At 37.2% G+C, this 10,231-nt stretch overlaps 1 protein-coding gene across 2 annotated transcripts in view; it reads right to left on the bottom strand.

Moving 5' to 3' along the window:
- Positions 1-10,231, bottom strand: part of FUT9 (fucosyltransferase 9) — a 55,360-nt gene that overhangs the window by 12,695 nt on the left and 32,434 nt on the right. The gene's annotated exons all lie outside the window — the stretch shown is intronic.

The raw sequence follows: 10,231 nt of genomic DNA, 5'->3' as shown, positions 1-10,231 counted from the left end.
CCCCCCAAATCTAGGTGCGTCCTATGGGGCGAAAAATACGGTAGATGGGTGGACAACCATAGCATATCATGAAAGGCTAGTGTGCCAACAGTTTTCAGTATGTTGTCTCTCCCCTCCCCACCATAAACAAACTTTGTAAGGGAAGTGCATGCTGTTACATTTTTACATGTATTAAATATAATAGTGATAATAAGTTTAATATAATATTTTATGGAAAGATTTGAAGGAGAGTAAAATGACCTGATAGCAATAAACAGTCTAATATTCTTTTTTCTTTTATTTATTTATTTCAGCAAAAACAATAGTCTTTGTGGCAGCTTAAAGACACAGTAAATTTTAGTCACAGTAAATTATTTTTCCAGGATACTCAAATCACAGTGATTGGGATTTTTATTAAAATCTTATTGCTTATGTTTGATGCATTTTGTATGTTCTTTTGATACAGAAGATCAATTTAATTAATTAATAAATTCTACAGAAAGGTTTAGTTCAATTTATGGGGATTTCTATCAATAGCTCTTAGCTATGATAGGTACATGGAGTCTTTAATTCAGAATACGAGAGACAAGTCCGGTTGGCTGCTGTTGGAAAGAGATACTTGTTGCTTTGTGCAAAACTTTGCTCCTGGTTTCTATACCTTACTACCACCCTTAATGTCCCAAACAAATTTTGATTGCTGCAAACTGGGAGCCCCAGTGAATGCTAACTTTGCACACCCACCATCATGTTAAACTGTGAAAATTTCTACCATTGATGCAGGCCAACACAAGTTCTCATGGTTGTAATCCTCTTGCTAAGAATGAATCTCAATGAATGAAAAAAATGCCAAATTCCTCCACGAAGAGTTTCTGTCTTCTCTCATTCATCCTAACAACATAAACATTTGTGTTTCTTATACAGAGTGAATCATATAAGATATGCTAGTTAAGTTATTGAATATTTATGTTTTCCCAAAAAGATAATACAATCTGAGTAAAAAAGGCAGAACTTCATTTTGTTCTGACTAATTATTTTTAACAAAACACTCTATAAATTTAGTAAAGTGTATTGATTGCTGGAGAAAAGGCATCCAGAAGAAGAAAGAGAAAGAAAAATGTGTCTTTACATTCAGGAGAGAAAAGTCCCACAGACAAAAATCAATAATGCTCTGTTATGAGAATGAGTCACACAAGTCAGATCATTCACTAGTGATTACAGTGAGAGAAATCAAACATTTGATTGAAGTCAATAGCATAGCTCTCATTGAATTTAATGGTGTTTGATTGCACCCAATAGTGGTAGATTATGCCCAACAACTGTACATAAAGCTAAGTACCCCAACAGATCAAAGCAAACAAATATAATGAAAAAGTACCACAGAAACCAGAAAACTAGAACATATAATATTAAATGTCTTTACAAGCATTTCTATTGAAAACTATAATATGTAAAATCTTCCCCTCCCCCTTAAAAAATACTATGAAAATTTGATCTACATCATTGTTTAATACATAAGGTTTAATTTACAAGCCACCATCATCTGTAAGGAAGCTAACTAAATTTTTCCACATCAAATTATTTACTGCTCAGTAATACAGCTATTTTTATTGCAGCTCTTGAAAAACAAACAATACATTTATGTTATGAGTATATAACAGACAATTGCTTTTGATTTGCTTGAGAATGTAGATCTTGCAAATAACATCAATGAATGTTGCAGTGACTGTAAATATGTGCAGAATAATCAAGTCCAAGGTAAGATTTCAATGGAAGCTGGGGCCAAACTAAATGGTTGGTGGTAGATACAGGGACAGGAAACACACATGTTGCGAGAGAAGTTGGGAAGAGAGTCGCAGGAGGAAAGAAGCATGAGAAAAGCTTTTCATGTTCTTAGCATCCATGGCCCAGTGCTACCTGCAGAGCACTCCCTTCTACTTTTACCTAACCCTCCCTCCAACCTGGCCTGAGCATATGGCTTTCCCTTCACCTTCAGACTCAAGGGATGTAGCTTCACCTCCAGAAGCATGTAACTACAGAATTAACTATGGGTCCGTTAATGATTGCAGACAGCTATCCATTGTGGTTCCGGAAAAGAGGCTTAGGGATTCTATAGCAGGCAGGGTAATGTGGGAAATGTTTCCTAAAGGAAAAAAGTTTTGGGGGAAAACTCTCCCCTGAACATTTTAAAGAGCATAACAGATGGCTCAGCAGAGCTTCTATGCTTCCAGTGTTCCAAAGATAGTAATACCTGACTGGAATTCTACATTATTTCAGATAACAAATAGAACAAAATGCTTTATCATCCAAATACGTTTTTTGGATGGATAATCCTTAGCTGATAAAGTTAAATGAAATGGAATAAATTCCAACTGTTCTGATACCAGCCTTGCAAACTGAACGTGCTTCTGTAGAAAAGTTCTAATACAATTTCAAAACCAGACTAAATATGATCAGTCTCCCATAAGTCAGTTGGAAAGGTACTTTAAATTTGAGTTTTGTGAAAGTCATGAATATGTAATTTGGAAACTGATGTTGTTTTACCACTCTAGCCATTTCTCTTTTTATTCCACCAGGATTACACACTGTTCCTTTCTTAGCTAAAATAGAGGGCTTTTCTTGGAAGGCATGCTGCCAAGGCAAATCTGTCATAAACTGTATTTTGTAATGTCATTTCTACAAATTCTAAGAATAATCAACACATTTCCATGGCAGTTATTTTAAGCACAAAGTTCTGATTAACCATTGTTTATTGAAGCAAGCCTACATCATAAACAAAGGTTTGAAGTTGGCACGCTTGAGTAAATTGTAGTTGAAACTAACCACAGTTTGGATAAACTGAAGTTGTGGTAAAAAGGGAAGGGACAGCCTGCAGGCTGCATTTGATATAGTGTATCAGTGCTGTATCTGTGTAGAGGATTTGATAATATGTTTCACATATCAGTTTTACAGCCTCGGTTTTCTTCATATTTGTACTTTTGTCTCACATTTCAATGGCATCGAAGCGAATAAAAAGGGATCAGCAATGGTTTACAGTGGTACCTTGGGTTACATAGCCGTCAGGTTACATACGCTTCAGGTTACAGACTCCACTAACCCAGAAATAGTACCTCGGGTTAAGAACTTTGCTTCAGGATGAGAACAGAAATTGTGCTCCAGCAGCGCAGCAGCAGCAGAAGGCCCCATTAGCTAAAGTGGTGCTTCAGGTTAAGAACGGACCTCCGGAATGAATTAAGTACTTAACTTGAGGTACCACTGTATTTAGGTGTGACCATCAGCAATAAGGGTTGTTTCCTCAGAATGTACCTTATGCCAAAAGAAATCTTGTGATTTTGACACATGAGATCTACAATGGTCAGTGGATAGAGTTCACACTTGGCCATATAGTTTAGATCACCAGTTCAATTGCTTTGGGAACTTGACTATCAGTCATAGTTTCCATTTTTTCATAGTTTCTGAATACCACTTGCTGGAAACCACAGGAGGGGATAGCTCTTCCAGGTCCTACTTTCAGACTCTCTATAGACGTCTGGTTGGCCACTGTGAAAACAGTACACTAGACTAGATGAGCCACTGGACTATTCCAATAGGTTCTTATGATCTTCTATTTATCATGGGAATGGTTCTATTTAATTGCCATCTCCAAATTTTACTTATGTTCATGTTTTCCTTGTCATGCCCACTGGCTTTTATATGTATTCATATTTATATGTGTTCATCATTATATAGATATTTATTCTGTTTTTATTGTTTTGTAAATCTTATGACATTTCTAGCCTCCTTATTGCAAGCCATATTGAAGCTATCTTCTGAAGGGCAAGGTGTAAATAATTTAAATGCAATGAATAAAATCACAAAACAATGGCAGGTTGGATTTTCCGGTCTTTTGCATGTGGTACACAACTGTACTAGGGTGGGTGTGGTGAGGAATTAGTGAGGCCATAAGCAGTGTAGGAGCCAGCTCAAATGAAAATCTTCCTTGCTTTTTTGGAAAATCTTCCTTGTTATTTCTTGCAGCTAAGAACCATTTCATAGTATCCTGCATCAATCCTAATTAATACAATTTTAGGATGAGGCATTCAATATTTTCTTGATTTCTTTCTCCCTTTCTATAAGCCCCGTCTCTCACAAAAGACTGACATTTCCAAATCAATCCTATTCTGCTACTGTGTTATGTGTGCTGCATCACTGATCAGGCATGTAGGTAGCCCATTACCACTGTACATTGTTTTCTTCTATAGCAATTTAGAAATCCTCCATTGTAAAGCTAAGGAAACATACTCTCAGTGGATTCATCATATTGTTTAATGTCCTTTTTTAGAATGACAATATGGAGGAGGCATCTTTGATGAATTTCAGTAAAGGGGTAATTTTCATTTTCCTTCCGAATCCCTCTGGTACTGGAGCTAAAAAAAGAAAAGTACTAAGAAGAAAATATGATGATGTGCAACCAGAAGATTAAATATTAAAGGTCAGCAAGTGCTTGCTTTATACTTCTTGCAGCACAAAATCATACATAAAATTAATTTTTAAAAGCTGCTTATAGAACTGTTGTGCAGTGTATTACGAAGCTACTGAATTTTAGACAGAGATTTGAATTTTAATGTAAATCCATGGGGAAGCTATCAACATCTAAAAATCTGCACATCATAATAAAACACACATTTAAATCTTACGATGGACTCAAATGATTTTTCTTCTTCTTCTTCTTTTCACCATGAAGTTGTTCCCCTCCCCACTGCCTTGTAATGAGATCTACTTCACACAAAGGATCATAACAAAAAAGTTTCAGCTGCAAGACTTGCATTTGGCAAAGCTTATTCAAGACCCAAACTTGTGTAGAATTTATCTATGACTCAATTCCATCCAGAACACATTGTGTAGGCAGTTAGAAAAGCCCTTCCTAAGCGTTTAGGGCAAACAATTATGTTTATAGCCTCTTTTTTTCATAATCAGGTCTGGTCCTGACATGCAGCAAGGTGAAGTGACATTTTTGAAGTTGGGGGCAGGCAGAGGGGAGTAGATAAAAGCTTAAGCTGGTTTCTGCAGGGTGCAAATAAGACTTTTAAAGCATTGGCTAGGTGGAGAGGGCACTTGCATCTCTGCTTGAGGCTGCAGAATGTCTTGGGACAGCAGTATTCAGAAAGCTTGACAGCACTATATATGTCAGCTAGCACATTGCTTTATTATCTTTTATTTTAATCAATTTTAGTCAAATTTTCTTCCTCACCTGACTTGACGAGGCTCAATAGAACAAAATTTGAGAACTTCAGCAACAGAAAAATGTGTCAAATTCAACTTTCCAACTTGTTTAATAGCAAACAGCTTTTACTAGATTCCACAGCTACCTGAGTTCCACAGCTTGGGCAGCTAATGTGGTGTTTTCCTGATATTGTGGACTACAACTCCCATCATCCATAGATAGCACGGTCAATGGTCAGGGATGGTAAAAAGTAAAAGGTAAAGGACCCTTGGATGGTTAAGTCCAGTCAAAGGTGACTATGGGATATTGTTTCAGGTCGAGGGAGCCGGCGTTTGTCCACAGACAACTTTTCTGGATCATGTGGCCAGCATGACTAAACCACTTCTGGTGCAATGGGACACCGTGACAAGTGCTAGAGTGCACGGAAATGCCGTTTACCTTCCCCCCACTGCAGTACCTATTTATCTACTCACATTGGTATGCTTTCGAACTGCTAGGTTGGCAGAAGCTGGGAAAGAGCAATAGGAGCTCACCCCATCACATGGATTCTAACCACTGACCTTTTGATCGGCAAGCCCAAGAAGCTCAGTGGTTTAGACCACAGCGCCACTTGCTTCCTATAAGTCAAGGAAGATGACGTAGAGGAACAGCATATGTAGGAACCATGTTGAATACCCCTGTTCAATAGGAGATGTATATTGTAAATAGGAATCTTCTGTAGCAGCTTTCTCCAAAGCAGCACTGTTGCATTTCTAATACAGAAATTTTCAGAATGAGACATAATAAATAAGGATTGTAAGAGGTTTTCCCCTGAAAGACTATGAAAGTAAAGAAAAATGGTTGTATGACAGCTTGGATAGGGTGGCCGCCACAAGCAGCAATAGCAGTGCTATTTTTCTAGAAAAAGATCTGCCAAAACTCACCATGAACACATCCTTTGTTTTCTTATAATAGCAATGGCACCCACCTGAGAGGTGCCATAACTGAGTTCTGTTGAGTTCTGGCTGGAAAAACAAGCCCTCAGCAATAGGAAGGTGTATGAGAGATGTAGTAAATTAAAATGCCTATGTATTTTAGGAAAGTAGGTATAGCATTATCAACTCCCAGAAAAGAAAAGATGTGCATTTTATATTGATATGACTGCAATTCTAAAAATATGTCAAGTGTATCGGAAGCCTAAGGCTATTTAAAAAAGTATTTGAAACACCGTCATACAAATAAATCACAGCAGCAACTACAATCTGAAGATCAATAGATATCTAGAAAAACATTCTGCCTGCTCCAAACAGCTACCCTTCATTAGATGAGTTTGCAGTTTCCTTCAGGAAAGCAGTACTGTTTTCACCTAGCTATGCGTCTGATAAAAGCCAGTCCCAATAAATATGCCAAGTATCTGTTGCTCTTCTTTGGTTAGTTAATTTACGGAAAAACAGTTCATAATTATACACTATGTTCCTCTCTAGTTTTAAATCGCCCCCAAACAATAAAAGCAATTTATATCCTCCTTTTCATTAAGTTTTGCTAGACCAACTCAAAAATTTTATGTAAAATTGGTCGGTGTATATTATCCTTCAGGGAAAAAATAGTACCTGGTTTTTTTAATTGCCTGGAAATTTTCAACTATAGAAATGGCAACTGGATCATATAATTTGTAGTGTTAAATTCAGTAGAAGTTACTATTAACAAAGTGTTTAGGATTAGAGTTGAGGCAGTTATGGCTGCTTTAGGATTAGATGTTCTCTTTCAAACTGCCATTTTTGGGAGTCAGTGAAGCAGAAACAAATGGCTATTGTCAGGGATATAAATGTTGAGGCTGCAGGCGTATTTCACACAACTCGATTAAAGAGTCTCAATCATTCTTAAAGCCAGCCAAGAACAGGTACAACTTTCAATAAAATGCCACTGTATTCTTGATATTAACTGGAACAATGCTTGTTAAATAATCAGAATAGCAAGCTAGGTTGCAATCTGCTCAACATACAGCAGATGAAATCAAGCCATTGAAGCAATCAGGGCCAAAACGATCTGCAAAGAGACTATCTTGAAAGTGGTTCACCTGATATTTTATTTGTTTATTTAGGATATTTATAGACCACTTGATCAAAAAGCTTTGCATTTATCAGTGATCTGAGGAATAGGGTAATCTCAGTCTGTGCACTGGTCGGGTTGCATTGTTTCACAAGCAGCTCTAGAAACAAATGGCTGCTTGTGGTAAAATCAATGTGAAATAACAGTGATTGCATAAAATGTACATGAACCATTTCCCCACAAATCTAATTTAGGTGTGCAGGTCTCACTTTTGCCTTTGGTTGCTTGGAAGTGCCAGGGCAAAACTGTGGCATGACTGTTTGGGGTTAGGCATGTGACACAGAAAGTATAAGCGCGGAAGTAAATTTTGATAGAAAACAAATATTTAAGTAGATCTGCAGTTTATATGTGAACTCTATTTTGAAACATATGGACTATGAAATTTTTGACTTTGGATTCATTTATTTTAATGTTGTGTTGAGGTTGCTGCAGTTTGGGCATTGTGTATCTTTGATATTTCTGTGTTTTATTTTTTCTTATTGTGAGTTTTTAAAGTTCTTTATTTTATTTTTTAATACAATTTTTAGCCCAGATGCTGCCTTTACAAGGAAGCTTAGAAGACTCTAAAACACATGAAAGTAAAATTACAACACACACACAAAATGGCAGCTACTAAATATTTTATTTCCAAGTAGGTCAAACTTCAGGAAAACACACTTTTAAAAAATGTATCTTCTAATAACTGACACATATTCAGAGGTTTAGAACTTTGTATACCAATCTCAGAAATAAAACTTCTAAAAACCACAGTCTCATGTTTCGAAAAATTGACTCAATTTCAATTCATGCAACATTTAAATTCTGTTCTGTTCTAGAATTACATGTGGTTTTAAAAATGTAAACCATGGTGCTTAAAGGATTACTGGTAGATTGTTAAAGGACAATGTCAACTTCACTGTAAATGGAAAGAAAATGCTGCAGATACACTTGTGACATAATTTGAAATGTTGGTATACTTTGAATATCCAATTTGCTTATCTCTTCAATATCATATTCATTCCACTTTCATGGCGGAAGAGATCTCAATCCCCCTTCTTTGTAAAAGCCTGTATTCAATTAAAAAAAGTATTTCCTTCTACAACTTTCTATATTGGTTCTTAAAAGATCAAATGCTTTCCTTCATCTCTTGTGTATACACTTGAACCTGCACTCATTGTCCCATCAAGAGTTTCCTTTAATTTGATCTTCAGAAAGATTCTATCCCTCAAAGGATTTTATCAGTGCCAGTTCCTTTGTCTACAGACAAGCCTTTATGAGAATGAGGGCTGTTTCCCCACTCCCTTGGAACAGGGGGTTCTTTTCACTAATTTTAATAACTATTGTAAAAAACACAGGGACACATTTTTATGTTTGATGTCTACATTTTTTTCTATTCCCATTTACAACTACATTTTTATTTCCATAATATTATGTTTTCTGGCAAAAGTCATTATAAAATGCAAAACATTTTGATAGTGCATTATGTTAAAAACAAGGCGAATATGCTTTTGAATATAACCACACAGTTTCCTTTTCCAAAGGAAGAGGAGCTGCCATTATTTCCCTTTATGCTGCAGCCCCCTGAGCCTCATTGAATGCTGCTCCAGAGGCTTCTCAACATAAGGCTGTTGGGTTGTGGTGCTGAAGATGGAGTCTGAAAATTCTCAATGCACTCACGGATGATGAGGTACAGCCTTTCAATCCCAGCCATGCAGTATCAAGTTCCAAGGTCATATTCCACACAGCACATGCCTAGACCCCTAGTGCTGTATCATGTTCTGATATGATCAGCCCCACTTTTTAAATCTTGAAAATATTCTGTATTTCATTCACACAGAGCCCACAGCACATAGCTCCGCACACAGCACTAAGCTATGGTTTTTTATCATTATATTTGCTTATTTGTTTTAGAATATACTCTACATCTGAATAAAAAAGAGTTTTAAATAATCTTCAATGCATGTACAACAATGAGACCCTTTTATCTTTCCATTGAAATAAGGGTGTACATTAACTGGTCCCATCCTCTGCAACTGAGTATAAATAGTTCTTAAGGGGCACAATTGCAGCCTCATGTAGACCAGTTCAATGTAATATGGAAAGGTAAGCATCTTTACTTAAAGGAGAGCAATAACTGTTCACTTTGCTCATAAAAAAAAAGGTTTAATGAATGTACATCCTTGTGTACTGGAAAAAATATAAGACACCTGAGGATCTAGGAGCATGCAAAGGGAATTCTTAAGATTTTATATACAAAAGTAGTGCAAAACAGGAAATAAGTGATGCAATCACCACTACTATTGCTGCCGCCACACATGTGTGTGCAGTTTCCAGTGGTTACAAATACACTCTTTCAGTAACAGGCCTGGGCCACTATACATCATTCCGAGTCCTCAGAATCTGGAAATACTATACTCGACTACCTGGTTATGCCTTCTACACCAGGAAGATTCATCACCCTGCCTCCATGGATATTCAGCGTTACCAATAGTAAACTCCCTCTAGGATATGCCTAGCAAGAAAGCCAGTCCCTTCCACCCTCACATTCTTCTCTCCTAGACACATACAATTTCACATCTGCCATTATGCTCACCACTGGTCCCAATATGCTCCTTCTCTGCTCCAATTTCAAAGCCACAGAAACCATTTGCTTCTCTCGCACTCAGCACACACACACACACACACACACACACACACACACACACACACATTCTTCCCTAGCCCTTTACAAACTCAAACGTCCTCTGACTTTCTCACCCCGGCAGGCAGGCAAGCCGTGTCCTCCCTCTCCCTAGCTCAGTGTCCCCAGTTATTGACTCTGATCTTCTGCTTGTACCGGTTGGTGAGCACGCTGGTGAGCAAATCGGGCACTGAGTTATGTTCTGATCAAGCAGTTCTCTGATATCAGCATTGCTTTCCAAATCTCAAGGCGGAGCCTTGTATTGCACTCCTTTGAAAGCAGCCACCAATGCATATTTCAGTTTT

This window comes from Podarcis filfolensis (genome assembly GCF_964270895.1).
Source record: "Podarcis filfolensis genome assembly, chromosome: 3".
In the NCBI taxonomy this organism is placed as follows: Eukaryota; Metazoa; Chordata; class Lepidosauria; order Squamata; family Lacertidae; genus Podarcis; species Podarcis filfolensis.
The sequence above is the reverse complement of the archived record's forward strand: the minus strand, read 5'-3'. Positions and strand labels throughout refer to the sequence as shown.